This window comes from Mustela nivalis, assembly GCF_964662115.1.
Source record: "Mustela nivalis genome assembly, chromosome: 16".
In the NCBI taxonomy this organism is placed as follows: domain Eukaryota; kingdom Metazoa; phylum Chordata; class Mammalia; order Carnivora; family Mustelidae; genus Mustela; species Mustela nivalis.
In genome coordinates, this window is record NC_139035.1 from 23,165,084 (window position 1) to 23,192,753 (window position 27,670).

General features: G+C 41.2%; 2 long non-coding RNA genes across 2 annotated transcripts in view; both read right to left on the reverse strand.

Annotated features, from left to right (window-relative positions):
• LOC309850341 overlaps positions 1 to 27,670 on the reverse strand; it is a 208,821-nt gene that overhangs the window by 124,946 nt on the left and 56,205 nt on the right. The window lies entirely within an intron of this gene.
• LOC309850340 lies at positions 6,720 to 27,092 on the reverse strand. The gene is made up of 5 exons (XR_014304197.1): positions 26,976 to 27,092; positions 19,592 to 19,647; positions 18,238 to 18,294; positions 8,057 to 8,108; positions 6,720 to 6,883 (listed from the first exon to the last, which is right to left on the reverse strand). It is a non-coding gene; the product is annotated as an uncharacterized lncRNA (long non-coding RNA).

Sequence of the window (27,670 nt, forward strand, 5' to 3'; positions counted from 1 at the left end):
AGCCATTTCTGGCTGCGAGACCTCCACTGGGAGCCGGCCGAAACCAGTACCCGATTGAATTAAAACGCAACCGGGGACCGTTTCCTAGGGAAGTTGGCTGTAAGGACCACATGTGTTGGAATGTCGCATAGACCATGATGGATTTCAATCATTACTGTTTCTCATCAGTGTCTTCTGCAAACCGCCTAAAGCTATGAAATTGGGTAATTTCCCCTTGCCAAACTTTTCTAGTATTTCCATGGGTTAATATGACAAAACAGTATGCAGTCTTCAGGACATATGATAGCATGGCACAAGCGTTTTAGTCCATTCACCAGGCACCCATCAGCAGCCTAGGATGCGATGGAGAAGTGGAGGGACGCCGGCACCCCTCCAGGGCCTTTTATGGCAGGAATGTCTTCCCAGGGAAGGCAGGATGGTGATCAATAGCGTATCTTGAGGGACGCCTCAGGTCGCTTTTGACACACAGGAACCTCTGACATATCCTGCGTGGGACGCTACCCAGGAGTCAGGGGGGATTTGGTAATGGACCTTCATTACTTTTCTGGAAGCATGGCCTCAGTAGGCTTCTTCAGTTCCCAAGGACTCTACCTTGGGGTGCCTTTTAACCCACTGGAAATAATTTGGATTGCAAAACTTAGGAAAGGACTGAGCTCCTGTAACGCTGCATCTATCAGTTAGATCTCTGCAGGAAACAGGGCAAATGGACCTAGGGTGCCTGCATTGCTCATACCTAGGCCTTCATTGCTCTACACCAGGACCCTAGACTAAGGGGCTTTTGTGAAATGTGTTTGCCCAAATGAGTCAGCTAGTAAACTTTCTCCTGACATATTCAATGATAATTACGTAAATAAGCCTTCTTCTAGTAAACCCAGGTTGCTGGGCCATCCCTAGCAAAGGGGATTCTGGCTTTATTTCTCTCTGTTACTCCTAATAGGTGTGGGGGCTTCTCCCTCACTCACTTCCCGTGTTAATGGCTATAACTGGAGCCAACTGGGGTTGGTCTAACTCGAGACAGAGACTATAAGGAATATTCCCAAGCAGCTGCCGAAACTCTCTTTGTTTCGGGGAAGTTTCCCTGTGTTCTCTGGCCTGACTTGGACTGCCTAACCCCTCCCCCCTTGCTGGTGGGAAAGCATGGCATCTGCTCCTCTGTTGGGGCTTATGAGCTCTGAAACCAGGAATCCCTTCTCTGCCTCGTGGCAGCACCTTGTTTCCTCTGTTTTCCCCTTCTGTTTCTGCACCAAGGTGCGTGCAGCCTGCATGACTAGCTTCTAGATCATGCACCACGGCTCCTTCTCTCTTCACTGTCAAGGAGCAAGAAGAACACCCCCACTCCAGATTTTCCCACGCATGTCTCAGGTAAACATTCAAAGTGGAGTGGGCCCAGGTGGAAAGTAAATCACTATTGGAACTAAGTTAAGTTTGTTGGTTTAATTAAGAAAGATGTGTCTTTTAAGTTATCAGCAGTAATGTGAAACTTGGAAGTTTACTGAAGGTTAAATAAGCTTGTGTTATTAAAATTTGTTAGCAAAGAAATGACTAAACTGGTGGTTAAATGTCTATCTCAAAGTTCTAATGTAATTGCTGAAGTAACTTTCAAAGTCTTTGGTAACCTGAAAGTTTGCTTGGATGACAAATGGAATTGAATTGTGGACATCTAGGTCCTAACCAAACAGGATAAAATGCTAAGTTGTTAATTACTGGATGTAGGTTTGTGCTTTTGACTTAACTGCAAAGAAACGAAAGGGTATTTAAATCTGTTGGTAAACGTGTTTTGCACTTTTCATAAATTTGCACGGTTTCATAAATTTGTCATCTAAAGAATTGTTGGTAGCAGTTCACAATTGGTTAATAACTAAAGGTGTTTCTAAGAATACAAAGTTCTGCTTAGTGTAACTAAGACTGATGGAAATAAAGGGAAACTCTGTATGTAGGAAAGTAGGAGATATGTAAGGAAGACTTAAGGAATGGAAGGTAAGGGAAGGTAATTTTGTCCTAAATGAGATGGTTGTTTAGAAAGAAATGACTTGGGACAAAACCTGAATGCAAAGGAAAGTTGTAGAAGGTTTGTGAAGGGAAATCTTCAGAAAAGGAATTTTAGCGATGGTCAAGAATGGATTAAGATTGAAATGAATGGGTTTTAAGGTACGTTGGTACAAGACTGAAATTGTCTCTGTTCAAAAGGACAATGTTTTCTTAGATCAATTGATCTGCTGTTAAGAAAATGTAAATGGTTTTCTCTTTGCCTGCCCAGAAAAACCAGTTTCTATGCTTTGTTTTATCAGGTGTTTAACATCCCTAATTATATTTAGGCATGTGCTTTAAAACTTTCTAAGATTTTAGCAAATGTTGACAAGATTTAAGTTGTAAATCTCTTTAACTCAGGCTTTTCCTTGGTATGTGAAGTTGCTCATGAAGTACTACTGAACCAATGATAAACCTTGGGTTACATTTGGGAAAATGCTATAACTATTCTAGAGATTCTACGCACTTCCTAAAGTTTTAATGTTTTGAAAGATCATCGCTTGATACTGTAATTATGAAAATGTTATGTGTCACAGAAATTGTAACCTGATTTCCTTGCAGCTAAATTGTATAAACTCTCCTCATCAACTCTAACCATATCCATTCTGAATTTTTGTCATTTATAATTGTTTTAATTCTCTTGTAAAATTATCTTCAAGGAGATTCCTGTAAAGGACTTTCAGGACAAATACAGATATTTGATATACTTGAAAATCCTAAAACTGAAATGGGTAAGAATTTCCAAAACGGACTAAAGCCGCATTCACCAGAATTAGTAACATGGGACTAAATGAACTAAAAGATTATAGTGTTGTGTCTCTTAATGTTTTGTCTTACTTTAAACATTGCTGGTTCTCTCTAATGTTTGCTCTTCCAGACTAGGGATACTTTTTCTTAAGTTATCTGTAACTTTACAGAGATGTAAAAGTGCTCATTTGTAAAAAAGTGCTCAAAGCATTCACCTTTTCTCTCTATCTGAACCCTCTGAAACCAAAAGGTCTCAGTTAAGTATTCTTTCTTCCATGGCAATCAGTCATTTGCATAAGTTCAATAAGAGTCTGTTCTCCTTTAACAGGACACCATTGGAAACATGGGTTATTTTACCAAGGCTTTGGCTGGAATGTCATATTTGAGAAAGACATGCATAGACTCAGATATGACCAGACAGCTTTAAAGGAACTAAGGTTGACTTTATGAAACCTGGAGCCATAAAGCCCCTTGGGACTGTTGGCCTGATTGATACCTTGCTTACAGGGTTCCCAGCAGCCTCACCAGGTGAGTAAAGAATGTCACTCTTTGGTAGGTGCGGAGACTCATTCGCCCAAATTAACAGGTATTGCAGGCATGCCTGATGGCAAGTATGTGGCTTGGCTTCTGGCCCGGAGAGGCTACTAAAAGTTCAACCTAGAGATTCCTTATACAAAGTTCCAGCAAAGCAGATTCTAAAAGATCTATTGATCACACTCCCTGTTCTTGCTGAGCTTATGTAAATAGGCCAAGTTTGTTAAAACTGGACTTGTTTCACAAGTGAATTAGTCCTGATTTGGCTATCTCTGTAAATGAGGGTTATTTTAGAGAGGAAAATTGTTTTAGTAACACCTTTATGGATGTTAAATTCTAGATTTGATTGTCTTTAAATGTTTGTTTACCTAAGCTAAACAATTTGAGGTAAACTTCAGAGAAGATGGACAATAGCTTCTTTAGTTGATCTTATTATTTTGTGGGGATATTAGCAGACCCCACGGCACATGATGAAACAACTGGAATAATGAAATTGTTTAAAAGCCAGCATACCGCACTCCATAGGATTAACTATGGACTTGTGGAGATAATGGATGACCCCACTTTCTTTATGAGTGGATTGTATGATGCATGGGGGACTCCCCTTATCTCTTGACAAGTTTTCTCCCACTTGACAATGATCCTCTGTAATCAGGATATTTTTAAGGCTGGACCATTCAAAGGTCTTCTTATTGGTTTCATCCCTTAGTCATATTTATCCTAGAAGTCACCTCTGTTGAGGTGCAATTGCAAACAGATGCTTTAGCGAAACTTAGAACAGCCTTCCTCATAAAAAGAGCCTCAAAGCTCACTATGGGACAGTCCTTGACTGTAATGATGTCACATCAGGTCCAGATTTGTCTTAGAAAGCCAAAGGCCACCAATGGATGATGTAGGCCAACTAATTAACTATTGGACTATACTTACAGATATGCCAGAAATAATACGTAAAATTTGTCAGACTTTAAACCTAGTTACCTGTATGCCTGAACCTGACCTGTACTCCTTTCTCTAGAGCAAAAATGTTCAGAGGTTATTGATCTTGCTTACTCTATTTGTCCAGATTTAAGATGCCCCTGTTAAAAATGCAAATGACAGTTGGTTTTCTGATGACAGTAGTTTTCATAGAAAAAAATAAGATAAGCTAAGTGTGCCATAGTGCTCACTAGCACTTTGCAATTGCCAAAGCCTAAGAATTAACATTTATACTGACTCCAAATGTGCTTTCCTGGTACTACATGCCCATGGAGCAATTTGGAAGGAAAGGGGATTGCTATCAAGCCATAACTCCCCAATCAAATATGGGCCTAAGTTCCAAAACCCTCCTTATTGCTATACTAAGGATGGCCTTAGATGTCCTGACAGCAGCACAGGGTGGCACATGTGCAATTATCAAGACAGAATGTTGTGTGTACATTCCAGACTATCACAAAAATGTCACAGGACTAATAAAAGACATGAATGCCCAGATTAAGGATCTACAAGATCCTTCTCTCTCAGTGAATGGTTAAGTTCCTGGTTTGAAGGAGGACTATGGCCAAATCTCCTTTTCATTCTTATCGCCTTATTAACTTTAATATGTTGCTTTGTTCCATGTTTCTCTACTTGGTGCCGAGACTCCATTGCTGCAATGACTTCACCACGACAGATGATCCTTACCACGCGCAAAGACACTCCTTCACTGTCAGCGCTGGATTCGGCTGCCTCTGCCTTTCGTAACTCCCCTATACATTCCTCCACTGATCAATATTGACCCCAGTAGGTAGGGACAGCTCTACGCCCCTATTCAGCAGGAAGAAGTTACAGAAGAGGAGACCTTCCACCTTCAACCACCTTAAAGATTTAAGGGTCAAAATAGTTCAGGGGGGAATGATGAGGGAGCAGGAGGCTGGCTGAGGACAAAGCAAAAGCTGGCGCCTTGCACCCCCCCCTTCATCCGCTCCCCTCCATATGTGTAGCATCCCTCAGGCAGCCCTGACTGCCATGAACAATAAGCAAATAGTTAACTTGCAGAGCTCACAATCCTGCTAGACCGGAGTCTCCCTTGGCTTACAAATGTTCTAAATCTCACTAACAAAGACGATTGATAGCAGGATTGTGACACCCCACCAAAAAGTCTCCCAAAGATCTTAATGTTAATGGCTGGTCTAAAGACAACATTGATCCAGCAGCAAGGGCAAGGCCTCCGGCAGGCCTGGAACATCCTGGCACCTTGTAGGCCCTCTTTAGCATATGAAAACTCCACTGAAACCTCCCTTCCCCTCACCTTCCCCCAACAGCAGGGTACATAACCTGCCATCCCTCACAACCCGGGGCAGCAGCTCTTCCTGCCCACGGGTCCTGTCCCCGTGATTTAATAAACCACCATTTTGCACCAAAGATGTCTCAAGAATTCTTTCTTGGTCATCGGCTCCGGACCTCAGCCCACCAAACCTCACCTAGGTTCTAGAACTTCATCAATATGACTGTTCACATCCTGTAAATAATGGATACAGATATCCCTTCTCCAGGAAAAAGATAATTCTGTGTCATGCTTAGATGTTCTAGAAACAAAAAGGACCATCGCCTAGGTGAGAGATGTGTGTAGAAGGGATGGGGATAAGAATTAAAACTGATCCAGTCCCAAAGGCTACCTATCCTCTTTTTCTCTAAAACACAAATCGAGATCAAAGTAATTTATTTTACTTTGATTGTATAGAAAGTAAATTTAACTTTTACTTTGGGACTTTGGAATATTTTCATCAGTAAAGGGATGAATTCAGGCTGGTAAATGACAACTCAACCAACTCATTCCTAGCCCCTTGCTTCCTACTTCCCTGGAACCCTTTCCCTTAGTGAGCTAGTACAGAGCACTGACTAGGTCCTAGATCCTTCCTGATTCAAGCTCATTAAAAAGCTGGGGCTGGTCCCAGAGCCAGCTTCAGATTTGGGGATCAAATGTACTTTTTTAATTTATTTTTTAAAGATTTTATTTATTTATTTGAGAGAGAGAGAGTGTGTACACAAGCAGGGTGGAGGGGCAGAGGGAGAAGGAGAAAGCAGGGTCCCTGCTGAACAGGGAGCCCGATGCAGAGCTTGATCCCAGGACCCAGAGCTCAATCCCAGGACCCAGAGCTTGATCCCAGGACCCCGGAATCATGACCCGATCCAAAGGCAGATGCTTAACTGACTGAGCCACCCAGGCACTCCAATTAATTGTACTTTAAATAAGAACCTTAATGCTCAGGCGTGTAGACAGTGACATGACATTTTACCAATTTTGGAAAGAAAATTTTTAAATGCATGTAAATCAATGGAATTCATCCAGTACTTGAGGATTAAGTGACCTCCCACAGTTTTATTCCTGCATTATGACTTTGTTATTCTAAGCATCCCTCTGCATTATTTAAAAAAAAAAAAAAATGATGCCATTTGAAGATGAGCTCTTTATTGGCCTGGCAAGCATCATTACCAGCTGGTCAAGTCCATGGACTCTTGAGTCATAGAAGCTGTGTTCCAATCCCAGCTGTGTTACTTACTAGCTGTATAACCTTTGGGCAAGTAATTTCATCTCTCTGGGCCTCCATTTCTTTATCTGCAAAACAGGGATGATAATAATAGTACATACCCTATAGGGTTGTTACAAGGATTAAACAAATTAATATTTGTAAAATAGTTTGAATACTCCCTGGCACTCATAAACCCTGTATCAATACTTACTACATTACAAAGCTAAAAATTCAAATCACTACCATGGATTAAATACCATTTTGTGGGCATTTTTAGAAGCAGAATAGAAAACCCTAAATTCCTAATAATTTAGATGTGTGAGAGCCTGGAGGAGGGGACTTCCACAGGAAGATCAGGCCAGGAGTCACCCTGGGACCCCAGGGCTTCTCTCACACCCTGTAATTCTGTTCCATGCTTATACCACACTTATAAAGGCATTTACAGCTAAAGAACGTAAAATATTGTTTATGCATAACAATTAAGTAGAAGGAGATTGTTAATAAAAAACCATTCTTAAAAATGTAATACTGGGTGCTTGGTGGCTCTGGCCTTTGAGCAGCTGCCCTGGGCTCAGGTCATGATCTCAGGGTCCTGCGATTGATCCAGTACCGCATTAGGCCAGGAGCCTGCTTCTCCCTCTCCGTCTGCTGGTCCCCCCCACTTGTGCTCTCTCTCTGACAAATAAATAAATAAAATATTAAAAAAAAAAAAAAACCAACATGGGGCGCCTGGGTGGCTCAGTGGGTTAAGCCTCTGCCTTCGGCTCGGGTCATGATCCCAGGGTCCTCGGATCGAGCCCCGCATCGGGCTCCCTGCTCAGCGGGGAGCCTGCTTCCTCCTCTCTCTCTGCCACCTGCCTTCCTTGCCTACTTGTGATCTCTGTCTGTCAAATAAATAAATAAATAAATAAAATTAAAAAAATAAAAAATAAATTAAAAAAAAAAAAAAACAACCTTACAACACTTCTGATTACTGACTATGGGCACATAATTAACATAAAAGAAAAATATGTGGGACAGGGGTCCCTGGGTGGCTCAGCTGGTTGAGTGTCTGCCTTCAGTTCAGATCATAATCCCGGGGTCCTGAGATCAATCCCCAGGTTGGGCTCCCTGCTCAGCGGGAAGTCTGCTTCTCTGCCTTCTTCCTGCTCATGTTCTCTCTCACTATCTCTGTCTCTCTCAAATAAATAAATTAAATATTAAAAAAAAAAATGTGTGTGCTTCCTCAGCCAACAGAAATGAAATAAACAAGTACTGACCCCGTGTGACCTGTGATCTCCTTGTCGGAGTCTCCTCCTTTCTCCAAGGACCCTGGAAGTTACAGAGCAGAAAGAACAGGAGAATTCCAGAACCCTGAGAGCAACCAAAAAAAGAAAAAGAGGAAGTGATATTTAAGGATATTTTTTCCCAAGAGAGACGATGTAGGAAAAAAGGATCATCTATCAGGTCTCCAGGGCCGGACAACCAACTCACGTCCCTTCATGACGGCCCAGCTGGCTGATCTGGAGACCCACTAAGTCTCCAGAGCAAGAAGTGAGACGTCAGTCGTCCTGCATTACTTCACATTTCCTCACATTTTCACTTTCCCTTCTTCTGCGGATGGCTGCCCTGACTTCCTTCTCTGAGGGAAAGCATGGCCACTTAATCATTCCCTCTGACTGTTTTCCAGAGATCCCAGGATAAAGTTAAGTGTTAAGGAGAAAAATAAAGCAGGCGTTCAGGGGCGCAGAGAATTTGCTTTCTCTGGGCTTCACTTTCCTCATCTGCAGTGAGAATTCAGTGTTGTAACAGGCAGAACCTCTTAGAACATACCTGGTGCAGGATTAAAAATGTATGAATTTTTAGCATTATTACAGATGTGGGAGACTCCTTTCCCCTGCCTGTGGAGGAGTTGGCCTCCTTGAGAACTCTGCCCATCCCCTGCTCCCTACCCCCACCCCCCCACCCCCCACATCAGGCTGGGCTTGGACTGGGTTTCCTGTGAACCAGGAGTTTTTGCTTTAAGTGTGACTGTGAGTCGGCCTGAAGGATTTTGTGCAACCCTGCATTGGGCCTATTAGCTTCCTGTGGCTGCTGAAACCAATTCTAGAGGCTTTGGCTGAGAATCTGTTCTGGCCTCTTCCATCTTCTAGAGGCTGCCTGAATTCTTTGGCTTGTAGACCCTCATTTTTCCAACATCTGCTTCCATGAGCACATCTCTGACTCTCCTGCCACTCCCTGACAAGAACTTTGTGTTGATTTGGGGCTGATCTGGATAGCCAAGGAAAATTTCCCCATCTCGGCACACTTAATTTAATCACACCTGCAAAATCCTCTTTACCTTGTGAGGTAATATAGTCACAGGTTCCAGAAACTATGGCCTGACTATCTCCGGGGAGAGGGGCATTATTTGCCTACCCTACTGGGCAAGGAGTTTATTCCAATGGTGGGGAACGCATTTCTCTGAATCATACATGGAAATGTTGGCCATTTTCTCACTGCTGCTGTTCTTCCAAAGAATAGAAGTGGGCAACCTACAGTGCCTTGGTTTTGAGAGAAAGAGGGAAGGAGAGGGTGAAAGGTCGCAAGTCCTTTTTTCTTTCTTTTTCAGAAGTTCCCACCCTTTCTTGGTCCCTTCTCCTCTCCTCCTGAACCACTCCTGACAGACATCTTCTCTATGGCTCCCTCTTTTTTTTTTTTAAAAGACTTTATTTTATTTTACTTATTCATTTGAGAGAGAGAGTGCACTCATGCCTGTGTAAGGGGGGTGGGAGGGGCAGAGGGAGAGGGAGATGCAGACTCCCTACTGAGCTTATAGCCCGTGGGCTCTATGCAAGGACCCTGAGATCGTAACCTGAGCAGAAGGCAGATGCTTAACCAACTAAGCCACCCAGGTGCCCCTATTTGACTGTATTTTTAAGTAATCTCTACACCAAATGTGGGGCTCGAACTCATGACCCCAAGAACAAGCGTCTCAAGCTCTTCCAGCTGAGCCAGCCAGGAGCCCTCCCCTGGGCCTTCTTACTTAGGCTCATTCTAGTCTATTTCTCTATCCATTTAACTGAGGAGTCTCACAGGGCACAATACCCAGCAATAAAAAAGTTCCTTTTAAAAAAGCACAGAAGTAGGGAAAACAAGTCGGTCACTACTTAACCTGGTTTATTTTTGTTCTGTCACTTTATTATCCTCACACTCTCACTTCGTTACCCAGGTCAAGCATGCCAAATGTTTGGAGAACCGGATGAAGTGAGTTTATTTTTGTGCTGAGACATTTGTGAGACTCTCTGACCTACACTGACAAGAGAAAAAGGTTATTTCTTCAGGCCGTGACTGCTCTGGGATAGTCCTCTGTAGCAGTAAGCTACAGGTTTCCTCTATCCAAGGAGGACACCTAGAGGCTATTTGTGATGTGGAAGCCTATTCTGAAACATTTTCCAAATGTTTTCCTCACAGATCCTGTCATAAATCATAGATCCAATAAGACCAGATAGAATAAACATTAATGTATAGCTAATCATATAGGGAAGGAAACAGATCTACAGAGGTTATGTTCACTTTCTAGGAACAAAAGTACATCACAGATACAGAAAAACTTTGTTCTTTTTAAGTGGGCTCCAAGCCCAACGTGGTGCCCAATGCAGGGTTTGAATTTACCACCCTGAGATCAAGACCTGAGCTGAGATTAAGTCAGAAGCTTAACCGACTGAGCCACCCAGGTGCCCCAATTAGAACTTTTTAAATGTAATAGGTAGGTGGAACGATTAAGGAAGGGACATTTTGGGGACAGTTGGGGAACTTAGAGTGTTCACTCTGTGTGTTGGTTGTTGTGATTGAGTTTGTGTTGATTTTCTTAGGTGTAGTTAGGGCATTGTGCTTGTATTGGAGAATGTTTCTGTTCTTAGGAGATTCAGGATAACATATTTAAGACTAATGTAGGAGGATGTGGGCAACCTACCTTCAGCTGTTTTGGCAAAAGGAAAGTGTGTGTACACATATGGAGAGAGAGGAAGCAGGTATGGTAAGGTGTTAGTAGCTGGCGAATCTAGGTGGGGAGGGCGAGATTGTTCAAAATAAACAAATTGGAATGTGAAAGCATTGACCTAAGTAATTTACAATGTTAACTGAATTTTTTAAAAAAGATTTTATTAGAGAGAGAGAGAAAGTGCACACAAGGAAGGGGAGAGGTAGAGGAAGAGGCCAGTTCACTGCTGAGCGGGGAGCCTAATGCTGGAGTCGATCCCAGGACCCTGAGATTATCACCTAAGCCGAAGTCAGACGCTTAACTGACTGAGCCACCCAGGCACCCTTCAATGTAAACTGAATTTGTATCTCAATAATTGTGACATTTCCTGTGCTGTGATGTTCCTCCACTAAAATTTCACTTTATCTCATACATTCCCACCATATTGTAATCACTCTGTAATTATTGGCTGCCCTTTGTATTTCTCATAGGGCACACAGAAAACACAATTATTTGCTGATGCTGGGTTAAAAAACATGATAGAAAGTTTCATAGCTCCCCACTTGTGCCATGATCTCACTGGCCTTATTTAGGGCCTGAAGGATGTTTCCTTGTGTCCTTTCCCCAACCGCCAGCTTCCCCTGGCTGACTCATATTCATCCTCCAGTTTCCCATCCTAGGGGAGGTCTTCCTTGACCTGCCTCTGTGCTCTTAGATCATTTCCCCTGCCTTAACACTTACCACACAGTACATTATAATATCTGTTATCTCAACTGAGTACCCATTAAACTATATGGTCTTCTTGAGAAGGGAGTTTTGTTCACCTTTTTACAGCTGTAACCTTACTCCTTAGTCCCTGACACAGCCTCTGGCACATAGTAAGAACTTAATAAATATTTAGTGAATGAATGCCCAGTACAGGGTGACCAACTTTTTAGAGAGCCAAACTGAATATAAGCCATATCATACTCCCTCTTTCCCTCGATATGTGTGCGTGCGTGTGTGTGTGTGTACTTAAAAATTATACACATATGTGCTCTTCAATTGATAGAAAATATTAAAAATAGGTGTTTATTTTATATCAAGGATTTTTGTTAAAATTGTGGTAAAACAATTTCTTAGAAAGTTATAACTTATGGGCGCCTGGGTGGCTCAGTGGGTTAAGCTGCTGCCTTCAGCTCAGGTCATGATCTCAGGGTCCTAGGATTGATTGAGTCCCGCATCAGGCTCTCTGCTCAGCAGGGAGCCTGCTTCCCCTTCCCCCTCTGTCTGCCTCTCTGCCTAATTGTGATCTCTCTCTCCGTCAAATAAATAAATAAAATATTTAAAAAAAAAAGTTATAATTTATAATGCTCTTTCTCCTCAGGAAGAATTTTCTACTTACTAGTTAATCTTTATATTCTTTTCATTTAAAAAAAACTTTTTTTTTAAGATTTTATTTATTTGTCAGAGGGAGAGAGAGCACAAGCAGGGGGAGCAGCCGGCAGAGGTAGAAGCAAGCTTCTCGCTGAAAAGGGAGCCCAGTGCAGGGCTTGATCCCAGTGTCCTGAGATCATGACCTAAGCCAAAGGTAGGGGCTTAACCCACTGAGCCACCCAGATATCCCTTTTTTTCTTTTTTTTTTTTCAATTTAAAAAAAAAATGGGGGACACCTGGGTGGCTCAGTGGGTTAATCCTTTGCCTCTGGGCTCTCTGCTCAGCAGGGAGCCTGCTTCCCCCTCTCTCTCTCTGCTTGCCTCTCTGCCTGTCAAATAGATAAATAAAACCTATTTTTTAAAAAGGATTTTTTTTTTAAGCAAGTGCTTTGCCCATTGTGGGGCTTAACTTCATCACCCAAAGATCCAGAGAGTCACATGCTTTACCAACTGAGCCACTAGGCACTCCTTTGTGTTCTTAATTACAGTTTCCCACTTACTCCCACTTAATATATTTCTGATCAACTTATTTCATATACATACATATGTTTGCATATGTATATATTTCTTTCTTTATCTGCAATTCTTTTTCTTTTTTTGTAGTATTTTATTTATTTGACAGAGAGAAACCACAAGTAGGCAGAGAGGCAGGCAGAGAGGGAGAGAGAGAGGGGGAAGCAGTCTCCCCGCTGAGCAGAGAGCCCAGGACCCTGAGATCATGACCTGAGCTGAAGACAGAGGCTTAACCCACTGAGCCACCTAGGTGCTCCCCAATAAACAAAATCTTAAAAAATAAATAAATTTAAAAAGTAATAAAAATAAAAAATAAACAAATAAATAAATAAATAAAAGGGCGTACTTTTTGGTACTGATAGTCAGGATTATAGTTAAACTTTCCAATTATATATATATATATATATATATATATATATATTCAAGTTATCTAACCTATCTCATTTTATAGTGCAAGAAACTGAGTCTCATTGAAACTAATACCTAAAGGTCTTACAGTTCCACATCACCTTAGCACTATATGCCAATTATGCATCATTTTTTTCCAGCTTTGTTGAGATACAATTAACAAATAAAAATTATATATAGTTAAGGCATACGACATGATGGGTTTTTTTAAAAGATTTTATTTCTTTACTTAGAGCACGCATATGAGTGTGGATGAGTGGGGCAGGGTGGGGGGGCAGTGGCAGAAGGAGAGGGAGAGAGCAGACTTCAAGCTGAGCTCTAAGCCTGACTTGGGGCTTGATCTCACAACCCTGAGATCGTGAACTGGGCCAAAACCAAGAGTCGGCTGCTTAACCAACTGCGCCACGCAGATGCCCTACAGCATGATGTTTTGACATGCATATACATTATAAAATAATTACCATAATTAAGGTAATTAACATGTTGGAAAAAATTTAAATGATTCTCATTTTATATCTGTAATTGTGTCAGAAAAATAAAATGATGGGGTACCTGGGTACCTCAGCGGGTTAACACCCATTCTTGGTTTTTGGGCTCCGGTGATGATTTCTGAGTCAAAGATCATGCCCCATGACGGTTCCACAGTGGGTGTGGAACCCTGTTTAAGATTCTCTCTCCTCTGGGGCACCTGGGCAACTCAGTGGTTGGGCCTCTGCCTTCAGCTCATGTCATGATCTCGATAGAGCCCCACGTCGGGCTCTCTGCTCAGCGGGGAGCCTGCTTCCCCCTCTATCTCTGCCTGCCTCTCTGCCTACTTGTGATCTCTCCCTCTCTGTCTCTCTCTGTCAAATAAATAAATAAAATCTTAAAAAAAAAAAGATTCTCTCTCCTTCTGCCCCAAAAAAGAAAATGAGTTATTAGCATTCCACAGTCCCTTTTTCTTTGCTGTCTAACTCATCAACTTTTTAGGATTATAGCACTTATTTCCTTATCATTATCTTCATTCTATATTTCAATATGAGAGTTGTATATATTAATATATGTTATTATGTCAATTGTATTAATTAAGGAAATTATTAAATTTGAACTTGAGGAATTAAAGTCCAATTCCAAATCCGTTACAGTTTTACTAGTGATATTGACAGTCTTATTTGACTTGGCTCTCTTTTTCCAATGGTGACTCTTCTTGTCATTCTGAAGGAGTCTTGGGGTGCCTGGGTGGCTCAGTGGGTTAAGCTGCTGCCTTCGGCTCAGGTCATGATCTCAGGGTCCTGGGATCGACCCCCCCGCGTCGGGCTCTCTGCTCAGCGGGGAGCCTGCTTCCCTTCCTCTCTCTCTGCCTGCCTCTCCATCTACTTGTGATTTCTCTCTGTCAAATAAATAAATAAAATCTTACAAAAAAAAAATTTGTTGAAGGAGTCTTATTCCCCAAAACAAGTTGTCTTTTTTTTTCCTACTGTGTGATTTTTTTGTTGTTTTTGCAACTTACACATTACAGTGAATGACTCAGGGTGGTCAATTTATCTTTTTTTTTTTTTTAAGGCCTCTTATGCCCTGTTTACAAATCAACAGTTTTGGAGAAACAGGATACAAATCTCTATTTTACTATAATCCCTTTCTCCATTCCCATCCTCAATGTATTTGCAAAGTAGAGGAGACCATTCTTCTTGTCCCACATTTTGAAAATCTGATGTTATAGTGGGCCAACATCTTTTTTATGGCAGACAATGATAGTCACCTTGAAGGCATATGTTTCAAGGATATTACCTCTTTACATTTCTATAAAGTTAGATATCTCATTAAGTGCTTCTGCATGTTTGAAGGAAGCTTAAGAGTCACCAGATATGGGGCGCCTGGGTGGCTCAGTGGGTTAAAGCCTCTGCCTTCAGCCTAGATTATGATCCCAGGGTCCTGGGATCGAGCCTTGAATCGGGCTCTCTGCTCAGCAGGGAGCCTGCTTCCTCCTCTCTCTCTGCCTGCCTCTCTGCCTACTTGGGATCTCTGTCTGTCAAATAAATAAATAAAATCTAAAAAAAAAAAAAAAAAAAAAAAGAGTCACCAGATACTTTTTTGTAAAATCTTCAGGAACACAGGTAAACAAATCACGTCTTTAAAAGCAGTGTTGCGTACAAGGTATGCAATGCAGGATTTTTAACAGGTGAACTTCTTTTCATTTTCTTCGGTAAGAAGTTTATAAACCGAATGGAGTTTCCTAGCATGTACGCTTAACACTGTCTACTGAATGTACAGGTAGATGACCAAAGTGTTGTTTGCATTTAGACAAGATATAAGCAATCTTTTATTTTATGTATTATGCTGCTTCAGTAAAATCTTCAGCCAAATCAGGAAGATCTTTTGAAACTCCTTTTTAAAAATCCAAATGCCTAAGGGCTAGGGAGACTGTTTTGTTGTTTCTGTGATTCAGGCATCCCTTAGTACACTGCAGAAAGCACGGTTGTTGGTAGGGCCTGTCAGAATCACTCTACATTCTAAGGGGCCAAGTATCTGTCATCAAAAATTTTCCTTCTGTTTGCCAATAAGATATATTTTTTAAAAGATTTTATTTATTTATTTGAGAGAGAGAGAGAGAGAGAAGTAACAAGCAGGGTGGTGAAGGAAAAGCAGGCTCCTCCCTGAGCAGGAAGCCCAACCTGGAGCTTGATTCCAGGACCCTGGGATCACAATGGGAGCTAAAGGCAGATGCTTAACCAACGGAGCCACCCAGGTGCCCCAACAAGATGTTTAGTTGCTCTGAATTAAGAAATATAACTTTATCCAGTTTCATAAAACAATCAAGGAAAGATACAATAGCTATGTTCATCCCAAGTTAGTTTGGCACACCCAAGCTCATTAAACAGCAACTATTACATGAGCCAGGGTGTCTTTTGAGGAGATGAAAACCTTTTATTGTTATAGAAGTACTTGCCTTTCTTATCCTGAATTTGTGAGATGGTCAAAGTCAGCACTTTCCCTTGCTTTTCTCCAGGTTCAATCCTCAAATTCTTCTCTGCAGATAGTGCAGTACACCCTGTTTTGGTTATTTACCTCCTTAATCCTATGATATGGGCCCTCCTACCCACCTCTCATTAAAGCCGTTGGGGAGCTTTCTTTTTCAGCCATGTGTAGGTCTTGCTCCCGTAGGTACTACAATTGTTTTTCATTACTCAACTCTTAGAAAGCATGGTCACAATATTCACAGTGTAAAAAATTAAATGTGCTCCATCTTGATACAAAGCACTATTTAACTATTGTTAAAGCAGAGGCAAAACCAAAACCAGATTGTTACACAAAGCATGTAAATTTTTCATTGTAATTACAACACGAGGGGTCAGGCAACAATGGATGATCTGTTACTGTGAATGTGGCTAATCAAGATTGTCAACATCAGGGCGCCTGGGTGGCTCAGTGGGTTAAGCCGCTGCCTTCGGCTCGGGTCATGATCTCAGGATCCTGGGATCGAGTCCCGCATCGGGATCTCTGCTCAGCAGGGAGCCTGCTTCTCTCTCTCTCTCTGCCTGCCTCTCTGTCTACTGTGAACTCTCTCTGTCAAATAAATAAATAAAATCTTAAAAAAAAAAAAAAAAAAAAAAAAAAGATTGTCAACATCAGCCTCAGGGGAAAAACAGCATCCAGGGACTACAGAAGGTGGATAATTTGTGTCCAAGTCATTAGGTACCCAATGCTTTCAGCCTCTATTATTGTGGGCTGCCACATGGCTTTTGCACCTTTCCCTAGAAAGTGGGGAACAACTGACACTTTTCATGTCCCCACAAGGGGTTTCCAAGTAAGTGGGATTTTCAGTGCTAGAACTGGGACAATCCCCAGCAAACTGGGAGGGCTGATTTGCTCGAGCATGAGCGGCAATCCCTAGAATATCAGAGACATGGTGATGAGACTAGCAATGAGAAATTTTCAGAAATATATCCCTCTGAGACTGTAATACCAGTCCTTGACCAAATGCTAATTAATAGAAAATTTGTCAGAATACGTGTGCACGCCCAGGCACACACACACTCACGCACGCACACACACACATGCAATAACCACTACAGACATGAGAGACAGAAACAGAAAAATGTTTACCTTTAGCCCAGAAGGTTGACCTATAGCCTGCATAGCATGGTTTCAATAAAGGAGAAACATGTGCTGGTTGCTACATTCTTTCTTTAAAATTTACTTTGTTTTGGGGCACCTGGGTGGCTCAGTGGGTTAAGGCCTCTGCCTTCGGCTCAGGTCATGATCCCGGAGTCCTGGGATCGAGCCCCACGTCGGGCTCTCTGCTTGGCAGAGAGCCTGCTTCCTCCTCTCTCTCTGCCTGCCTCTCTGCCTACTTGTGATCTCTGTCTGTCAAATAAATAAATAAACAAAATCTTAAAAAAAAAAATTTAAAATTTACTTTGTTTTTTGAGTAGTCTCAACCCAGGGCTTGGATTGATGTCCTCAATATCAAGCATTACATGCTCTTCCTGCTGAGCCAGCCAGGCACCCCCCATTGCTACATTTTTTTTAAGATTTTTTTTTTAAGAGATTTTGTTTATTTATTTGACACAGAGAGAGAGAGACTGTGAGAGAAGGAATACAAGCAGGAGAAGTGGGAGAGGGAGAAGCAGGTTCCTTTGGAGCAGGAAACCTGATGTGGGGCTGGATCCTAGGACACTGGGATCATGACCAGTGCCCAAGGCAGATGCCCAATGACTGAGCCACCCAGACGCCCCTACTTACATATTTGTCAGAGGGAGAAAGAGAGAGAAGAGCACAAGCAGGAGGCCGGACAGGCAGAGGGAGAAGCAGTCTCCCCATGGATCAAGGAGCCCGATGATGTAGGACTCGACCCCAAGACCCTGGGATAATGACCTGAGCCAAAGGCAGACAAATGATTAACTGACTGGGCCACCCAGGTATCCCTGGTTGCTACATTCTTAAATGGTCTCATGACTGCCTGTATACTTCACTGATAGTTAATATCCAGCTGGATGATAAGCACCAGAGAAATCTTGAAGAAGTAGTTTTACAAGTAGAAATTCTAAGAGCGCCTCTATGATTTAACAATCCCTGCATGTCCCTTCTCTCTTGAGCACTAAGCGAATACCCACCAGCTTCATAAGGCAAAAGTGTAGCCTTTCTGCCCATGGGTCCTGTCCCTGTGCTACTTAAATAAACTTACCAAGTTACACTGTACAATGTCTCAAGAATTCTTTCTTGGCCTTTGAGCTCCACAACCCTGCAACAGACAGATATACAGTGTTCATTAAAAATAAGTCATTCTGAGGTAACCTTGTTTCTTTCTTTCTTTCTTTCTTTCTTCCTTTCTTTCTTTTTTTAATAAGATTACTAGATTAGTGGGACGCCTGGGTTGGTTAAGCAGCTGCCTTTGGCTCAGGACATGATCCCAACATCCTGGGATTGAGTCCCACATCAGGCTCCTTGCTCAGCATGGAGCCTGCTTCTCCCTCTGCCTCGGCCTGCCATTCTGTCTGCCTGTGCTTGCTCTCCCATCCTCTCTCTCTCTGACAAATAAATAAAATCTTAAAAAAAAAAAAAGATTACTAGATTAGTCAATGAGGAGAATATTAAAAGACCTATATATCTTGTTTTGGGGGTGGGGAGGCATCTGGGACTGAGTTGCCAATTTGATGTGCCTTTATTCCGTACTATATTAGTGTGCATTTTCTATAAACATTTACCTATATAGTCATAATTAATTAACACTCATATACTGGTAGCTTTTACTTCAGATCACATTCGAATTTTGCCGAGCATCCCTTATAATAAATAGATCTGACCAGGATAACATGTTGTCTTTACATTGCAATGTCTCTTTAGTATTTAGACCTTTTATTCTGAAATAGTTCTCCAGTCTTTTTTTTTTTTTTTTTTTTTAGTTCATGATACGTTTTTGCAGATTTCAGGATATTTTGTAGAATGTCTCTCATTTGGGATTTCAGTGGGTTGCAGTTTTGGGTTTCTTTCTTTCTTCTTCTTTTTTTTTTTAATTTATTTGATAGACAAGAGATCACAAGTAGGCAAACAGGCAGGCAGAGAGAAAGGAGGAAGCAGGCTTGTGCTGAGCAGAGAGCCCGATGCGGGGCTCGATTCCAGGACCCTGGGATCACAACCTGAGCTGAAGGCAGAGGCTTTAACCCACTGAGCCACCCATGCAACTCTCAGTTGGGGGGTTTCTTTTTTTTTTTTTTTTTTTTAATTTGTCAGAGAGAGAGAGAGCATGAGTGAGCGCAGGCAGACAGAGTGGCAGGCAGAGGTGGAGAGAGAAGCCAACTCTCTGCTGAGCAAGGAGCCCGATGTGGGTGGGACTCGATCCCAGGACGCTGGGATCATGACCTGAGCTGAAGGCAGCTGCTTAACAAACTGAGCCACCCAGGCATCCCCTCAGTTGGGGGTTTCTAATGATTAGATTCCAATGACTCATTTTTGGTAGGAAGATCCATGTTTTCCCTGCAAGCTATTGACTGGGCCACAATGTTCATTAGTCCCACAATGATGTTGTTTACTTCAATTACCTGTCTGGTGTCTGTCAGTTTTCTCCATTGTAGAGTGTCTCTTCATTAATAAGTACCTATTAATACATATTTTGAGGGGAGGTAACTTGAAACATATACATAACTTGTGACTTCAAATTTTGAATTATTTATGTATTGTTTTATATCAGCATGGACTTAGGATCTCTTATTTTATTCATTGGTTTTCTCCCTTTCCATGTCTGTAACATCCTTCTCTGATAGTGAGAAACCTGGATCCCATTATCCTGAATATATTTACTTTTTTCAAAATTGCTTATATCTTTTTTTTTTTGAAGATTTTATTTATTTTTTGAGGGGGAGAGAGAGAGAGAGCACAAAGGAAGAGTGAGAGGGAGAAGCAGACTCCCCACTAAGCAGGGAGCCCAATGTGGGACTTGTTCCCAGGGCCCTGAGATCATGACCTGAGCCAAAGGCAGATACTTAATCAACTGAGCCACCTAGGTGTCCCATATATATTTTTTTTTAATTAAAGATGTTTTTTTTTTTATTTATTTATCAGAGAGAGAGAGGGGGAGAGAGCGAGCACAGGCAGACAGAGTGGCAGGCAGAGGCAGAGGGAGAAGCAGGCTCCCCGCTGAGCAAGGAGCCCGATGTGGGACTCGATCCCAGGACGCTGGGATCATGACCTGAGCCGAAGGCAGCTGCTTAACCAACTGAGCCACCCAGGCGTCCCAATGTGTCCCATATTTTTTACTTTTTTCAGCAAATAGTATGCAACTTACTCCATCCTAAGAATTAAAATATTATAGAACATAGATTTAAAAGTGAAAGTTGTCCTTTAACTCTGCTCCCAATTGTTAAAAGTGATAATTTCCTTTATGTATATATTGTGAAACAATCACTACAATAAGGTTAGTTAACACATCCGTAAACACACACACACATCCATCACTTCACATAGTTCCTGCTCCTTGTGTATGTGTGTGGGATCTTTTTTTTTTTTTTTTTTAAAGATTTTATTTATTTATTTAACAGAGAGAGACTCAGCAAGAGGGAACAGAAGCAAGGGGAGTGTGAGAGGGAGAAGGAGGTTTCCCACCATGCAGAGCCCAATACAGGGACTTGATTCTAGGACCCAGGGACCACAGGCCTGAGCCAAAGGCAGGGGCTTAATGACTGAGCCACCCAGGCATCACAAGTGTGTGGTACTTTTTAAAAAATTGGGGCACCTGGATGGTTCAGTGGGTTAAGCCTCTGCCTTCAGCTCAGGTCATGATCTCAGGGTCCTGGGATCAAGTCCCACATTGGGCTTTCTGCTCCGCAGGGAGCCAGCTTCCCCCTTTCTCTCTGCCTGCTTCTCTGCCTATTTGTGATCTCTCTCTGTCAAATAAATAAATAAAATCTTAAAAAAAAAAAAAAGAATGGGAATTTTATAGGGGCACCTGGGTGGCTCAGTGGGTTAAAGCCTCTGCCTTCCGCTCAGGTCATGATCCCAGGGTCCTGGGATCGAGCCCCACATCAGGCTCTCTGTTCAGCAGGGAGCCTGCTTCCTCCTCTCTCTCTGCCTGCCTCTCTACCTACTTGTGATCTCTGTCTGTCGAATAAATAATAAAATCTAAAAAAAATAAATAAATAAAATAAAAATAAAAAAATAAAGCAACATTGAGATCATAATGCATATATATGGTTTTTGAATTCTGTTCTACTTAATAGTAAAAAAATGTATTTTATGTTACAATCCAGTTATATACACACATACATGCCGATGTGTGCCTGTACACATACACTGATACATGATTAAAATTAAAAAAAATCAGGAAACACTACTGACTCTTGTAATATACTCATATTTTCTAGTCTAATTTGGGCTATATCCATTTTTGTTTGTTTAAGCACTATGGTGCTAGAGAGGTGACTCAGGATGGGCTGTCAGAGCCAGGCAAAGTAGAAGGAAAATGTTAGGAGAACAGCCAGCCAGTGGGGAGGGGGTATGTCAGAGTTCAGGTGGGGTAAGGACAGCATTTCTGTGGAGCAACAGTCTTGCATGAACTGTCAGGACCCGAATAGAATAAGGTGAACAACGGTGTGGAAGGGTGACCCAGTTTGAGGTGACAGAGTCTAAAGGTCACGAGGAGAGTATCCACATAAGGGAGGAAGCAGCAGCGCTCATGGAAGATCTATTGCATACAAGAGGCATGATTAAAGAAATAAATTTAGTCAGAAAATCAACCAGGTTTTTTATTAGCAGAGAATGGACTTACCTGTTGTGGAAAGGGAAGGAGCTTAAAGAAAGCTTGCCTTCTAATGGAAGTTCTTAGTATATTCAGAACAGACTACTTCATTTAGGAGGCCCTATGCAAAATGGAAATGTGGGGGTCCTCTGTTGAAAATTAAGAATTTCAAGATGGGTAGGCTTAGCAACACAGTTGTGGATGTGTCTCCTCAGGCAAAGGAAACAAAAGCAAAAATAAACTATTAGGACCATACCAACTACACCAAAATAAAAGCTTTGTCATAGGAAAAGAAACCACCAACAAAACTAAAAGACAACCTTTTGAGTGGCAGAGGATATTTGCAAATGACATACCTGATAAGGGGTTAATAAAAATGGTAAAGAACTTACATAACTCAACACCAAATAGTAGTAATAATAATAATCTGATTAAAAATGAGCAGAGGAGGGCTGCCTACATGGCTGAGGGGCTTAAGCCTCTACCTTCAACTCAGGTCATGATCTCAGGGTCCTGGGATTAAGCCCCGCATCGGGCTCTCTGCACATCAGGGAGCCTGCTTTCTCCCTCTCTCTTCTCTCTGCCTGTCTCTCTGTCTACTTGTGATCTCTCTCTCTGTCAAATAAACAAATAAAATCTTAAAAAAAAATGGGCAGAAGACCTGAATAAACATTTTTTCCCAAGAAGGCATATTGATAGCCAACAGACACATGAAAAGATGCTCAACATCACTGATCATCAGGGAAATACAAATCAAAACCACCCAATGAGATATCACCACACATCTGTCAGAATGGCTAGAATCAAAAAGACAAGAACTGAAAAATGTTGGCAGGGATGGAGAGAAAAAGGAATCCTCAGGGCACCTGGCCCTCTCAGTCAGTAGAGCATGCAACTCTTGAACTTGGGGTCATGAGTTTGAGCCCCACATTGGGTGTAGCGATTACTTAAAATAAATAAATAAAATTTTAAAACTAAATAAAAAAGTCTAAAAAATAAATAAATAAATAAATAAACAAATAAATAGAAGACTTTCAAGATGGTGAGAGCCGAGTTTTTATTAAACCAAGCTCAGGGTCCTTCTAAGTGCAGAGTCCTGTGTGACTACAGGTCTGATGTCCCTGAAGATAGCCCCAGATTTTTTTTTTTTAAGATTTTATTTATTTGACAGACAGAGATCACAAGTAGACAGAGAGGCAGGCAGAGAAAGAAGAGGAAGCAGGTTCCCTGCTGAGCAGAGAGCCCAATACGGGGCTCGATCCCAGAACCCTGGGATCATGACCTGAGCCGAAGGCAGAGGCTTTAACCCACTGAGCCACCCAGGCGCCCCAGCCCTAGATGTTTTCATGGTTTTTCTATCTATAGAGGTAGCAATGTACATCTATATTTATTTACAATTATGAAATGTGATATATAATTTAAAATATATAATATTCCCTACTTTTATTCATGAATATATGTGAGATTAGCAACACACCAAAAGTAGTAGTACTTCTAGTGCTTAGATTTTGGCTTCTGAATACCATCCTCTACCAAAAGGAACCAGAGCTCCTTGGAAAAATAGTCTGAAATGGATTTGGAGCAGGAAAGAGTTGACTCTGGGGCTGTGCCAGAGGGCAGAGAAATGCTCAGAGAATGAAGAGACATGTCAACAGAGCACAAGGGCTCACTCACATGCGCTCTCATTTTCGAATCTGGGAAACTTGAGCATCGAAATAAGCAACTGATTGAGCCCGGTGGGGAGCCTGCTTCTCCCTCCTCCTGCTCCCCCTGCTTGTGTTCTGTCTCTCACTGTCTCTCTGTTGAATAAATTTTAAAAATCTTTTAAAAAATAACAAAATAAAAAAAACTTAAACGCATGCATATATAGGCACAAAGGAAAACCACCAAAAATATTTATATCTGAATGGTGAGATTATAGGAAACATTGTCATTCTTCTTTACAATTTTCCACATTTTCCAAATCTCCTAAAATGAAAATTTATTACTCTGATAGATTTCCACTTAACTTTTCAAAAGAAATATAATTGAGGGGGCACCTGGCTGGCTCAGTTGGTAGAGCATGTGACTCTTGATCTCAGGGTTGTAAGTTCAAGCTCCATGTTGGGTTTAGAGATTACTTAAAAATAATATCTTAAAAAAAAGAAATATATTTGAAAAGTTATTTGTAGACAATATAGAAAATAGAGATTTCTAATGTTCTATTTTATTCAATAAATATTTAATGAGCGCTTTGTGTACACTAGGCACTGTACTAGCTGCTGGAGCATGTTGCTGGTGAATGAGACGGACCCTCTCTTTGCCTTCATAAAGCTGAGAGTCTAGTGAGGAAGACAGATAATAAACAAGTCATTACAATAATGTGGGATGCTGGTAGGGGAAAAGCAGTTGCTACGAAAGCACACAGCAGTGTGAAGGTGAGACTAGACTAGGGATTGGGATATCCCCCCAGGGGAAGACTGGGGCGGTAAGCTAAGTAAAAATTAGCCAGGCAACCTGGAAAGGGAACTGCATTTTAGCAGGGGGAATATTGAGCAATAAATTCAGCTTGCTTCTTTTGCAGAAAGCAGAGTCTCAAGAGATATAGTTATGAAGCTGGAGAGGAAGCAAGGAGGCTCAGGAAGGCCTGGTAAGGCATCCTGAGGGAAACATGTGAAAATCTCTTTGTAGCTCCTTTATCAGCACTTGGAGCTTTTCTAGATAGTTCAGTAGAAAATACAGCAGTTCTTGAAGCCAATAAACTAGCCACTTGCCTCCTAAAGGAAAGCACTTATAAAGGAAGGCATTTATATTTATAATAAAAGACTATAATAAAGACTATAAAAAGACTATAATAAAAGGATTTTCAGCTTTTTAAAATTCACTTTAATTTTTGTTTTTAAGTCTTCATTGATTGCTAAAACTTTCTCTTTAATTGTGAGGAAGGTTATTACTGATCACGTCAAAACATTAACATGCTGGGAAAGGTCTGAATGACACTGCACAACTTATTTGCTTACTGATATTGTTCTCCAATTTTCCAATGTGTACAAGTAATTTGCATCAAATAAAAATGGTTATAGAAGGGCGCCTGGGTGGCTCAGTGGGTTAAGCCTCTGCCTTCAGCTCAGGTCATGATCTCAGGGTCCTGGGCTCTCTGCTCAGCAGGAGGCCTGCTTCTCCCCCATCTCTCTCTGCCTGCCTCTCTGCCTACTTGTGATCTCTGTCAAATAAATAAATAAAATATTTTAAAAAATTTTAGAAAAGTCGTTATAGTAGAGCATTTGCATTGATTGTATTGGTGAGGATTATGGCAGAAAATCAGCTTAAGCTGGTTGAAGCAAAAAATAGATTATAGAGATAAATGCTTCATTTTCTCCCTGCATGCCAGTTCCCTCTTCTTCTCTACTCCAGATAGAGGAAACATGGCTGCCAAAATATTTTGTTCTTTACAGATCATGGTCCAGGTTCTCAAAGAGGGGCTGGTCTTTCAATTTCAATGTCAAATTTTCCTGGGAAGGACTGTAATCGGTCAAGTTGGGTCAGCTGACCACCCCTAGACCAATTTCCTGTGACTGTTCTAGAAGCTTCACTTATATTAACTCCTCATCCAACTCTTGAAGATAGATGTTATTATTAGTCTCATATTATAGGTAAAGAAACTGAAAGAGTTTTCAGAAGGAGGCATAAACATAATAGCAAATGCTGTAATTTGTCCAAACAAGATGGTAGCAGGTCTGGTTATCAACACAACACCCCCTTCTTCTGGGAACTGTTCCCCAATACTGTGCCTGAAGAGGCTTTCATATTGTTCTGTGACTTGCTGGGGTGTTTGCTTTTTTTTTTTCTAATATACTTTGGATCTTCCTAAGCCCATACACATGTACCTATTTCAACCTCCTTTAAACCAACCAACCAACCAAACAAACAAACAAACAAACCAGGGCTTGGCATTACATTAACTATTTCCATATTGAAAATATGGTTGGTTAGTTGCTTTCAATTTTTCACTATTAAAAACAATATTGTGGGATGCCTGGGGGGCTCAGTTGGTTAAGCATCTGCCTTCAGCTCAGGTCATGGTCCCAGGGTCTTGGGACCTAGTCCTGCATCCGGCTCCTTGCTCAGCAGGGAGGGAGCCTGCTTCTCTCTCTGCCTGCTGCTTCTGGGGTCTCTCTCTCTCTCTCTTTCTCTCTCTCTGACAAATAAATAGATAAAATCTTTTAAACAAACAAAACAAACAATACTGCAACTGTACTTGAACATGTATCTTTGTGTACGTATAAAAGTAATTTGGAGTAATTAAAGTAATTAAAGAGTAATTTAAAATAATTAAAAGAAATTATTAGATAAAAGAATGTACGAATTGATATACTATGTATATATACTGAGTGTACATAATAATAGATTTTGGTAAGTTGCTCACCAAAGACGTGTTACAGTTCAAACATGGGCCTATTGGTCATTCTTCACACTAACCTCAACAACTCTAAACAGATAGCTTCTAAAAACTAGGGTACAGGGGGCACCTGGGTGGCTCAGTTGGTTAAGCATCTGCCTGTGGCCTAGGTCATGATCTCAGGGTCTTGGGGTCAAGTCCCACAATGGGCTCAGTAGGGAGTCTGCTTCTTCCTCTCTCTCTGCCCTTCCCCCTACTTCTACTCATTCTCTCTTTCCTTCTCTCTCAAATAAATAAAGAAAGAAACAAACAACTAGAAACATATGTTTCTTAAAACATAGAAACAGACTAACTACAGATGATGGTGACTGTCGGCCCAGAGAACGACTTCTAGTCCAGGATGTTGGTCAGGCTTCTTAGAGAAGGTGACTCCTAAGCTGGGTTTTAAAAAAACGAATAGGAGTTAGGCAACAAAAGAAGTGTAAACTGGGTTAAAATCTTACAGGATGGAGGTGAACAATGATCTGGAATAACTAAAACTCTTTCACACTATTTGCAGAAGTATAAATTGGTAAAAACACTTTGGAATATCAGATAGTATCTAGTTCTAACTTAGTTCTAAGTTCTAGATAAATATCTAACAAAATACTTATCTGTGGTCATCAGAAAACACGTACTAGGATATTAATAACAGCAGTATTTATTAGAGCCCCAAATGAAAACTACCTAAATGTTCATCAGTAGTGGAATGGATAAATGAAGTATAACACAGCCTCATATAGTGGAATACTATACAACAATGAAAATAACTTACAAGTATATCGGGGTGCCTGGCTGGCTCAGTGGGAAGAGCAAGCAACTTTTGATCTTGGAGTCACGGGTTCAAGCTCCACGTTGGGCCTAGAGCTTTCTTTAAAAAAAAAAAAAAAAACCTACAAGTATGAACAAAAATAGAAATGAATCACACATATACTATTTTGGGGAAAAGGTGTCAAACACAAAAGGTTACATATTGTATGTTACCATTATATAAAGCAAAAAAACATGAAAAAATTAACATATGCTATTAAAGTCAGAACACTTGTTATCTTTGTTGTGTGGGAGGGTATGGGTAAAGATTGGGAGAGGGCATGAGAGTGCTTCTGGGGTGCTGTTAGTGTTATGCTTTTGGATTTGGATGTTGATGACAGGGATGTGTTTTGTTTATGAAACTCGTCAAGCAGTACACATATGTGCGCACTTTCCTATATAAAGACTATCCTTCAATAAAAAGATGGAAATTTTTAAAAAAGATGGAAATAAGGGAAGGGGAAATGGACTTTCGAGGCAGAGGTTACAGCATAAGCTCAGACACAGAGGCTTGATGAGTTCATGTGGGAATAGCCCATAGAATGGACAGAGAAGGGGAGCATGGGAATAAGAAAGGGGCAGAGGAAATATATGCATTAGTGGAAATAAGGTTGGCCTTAGTCCCTTCCAATTCTGAGAATCTATGCGTCTATGATTAGC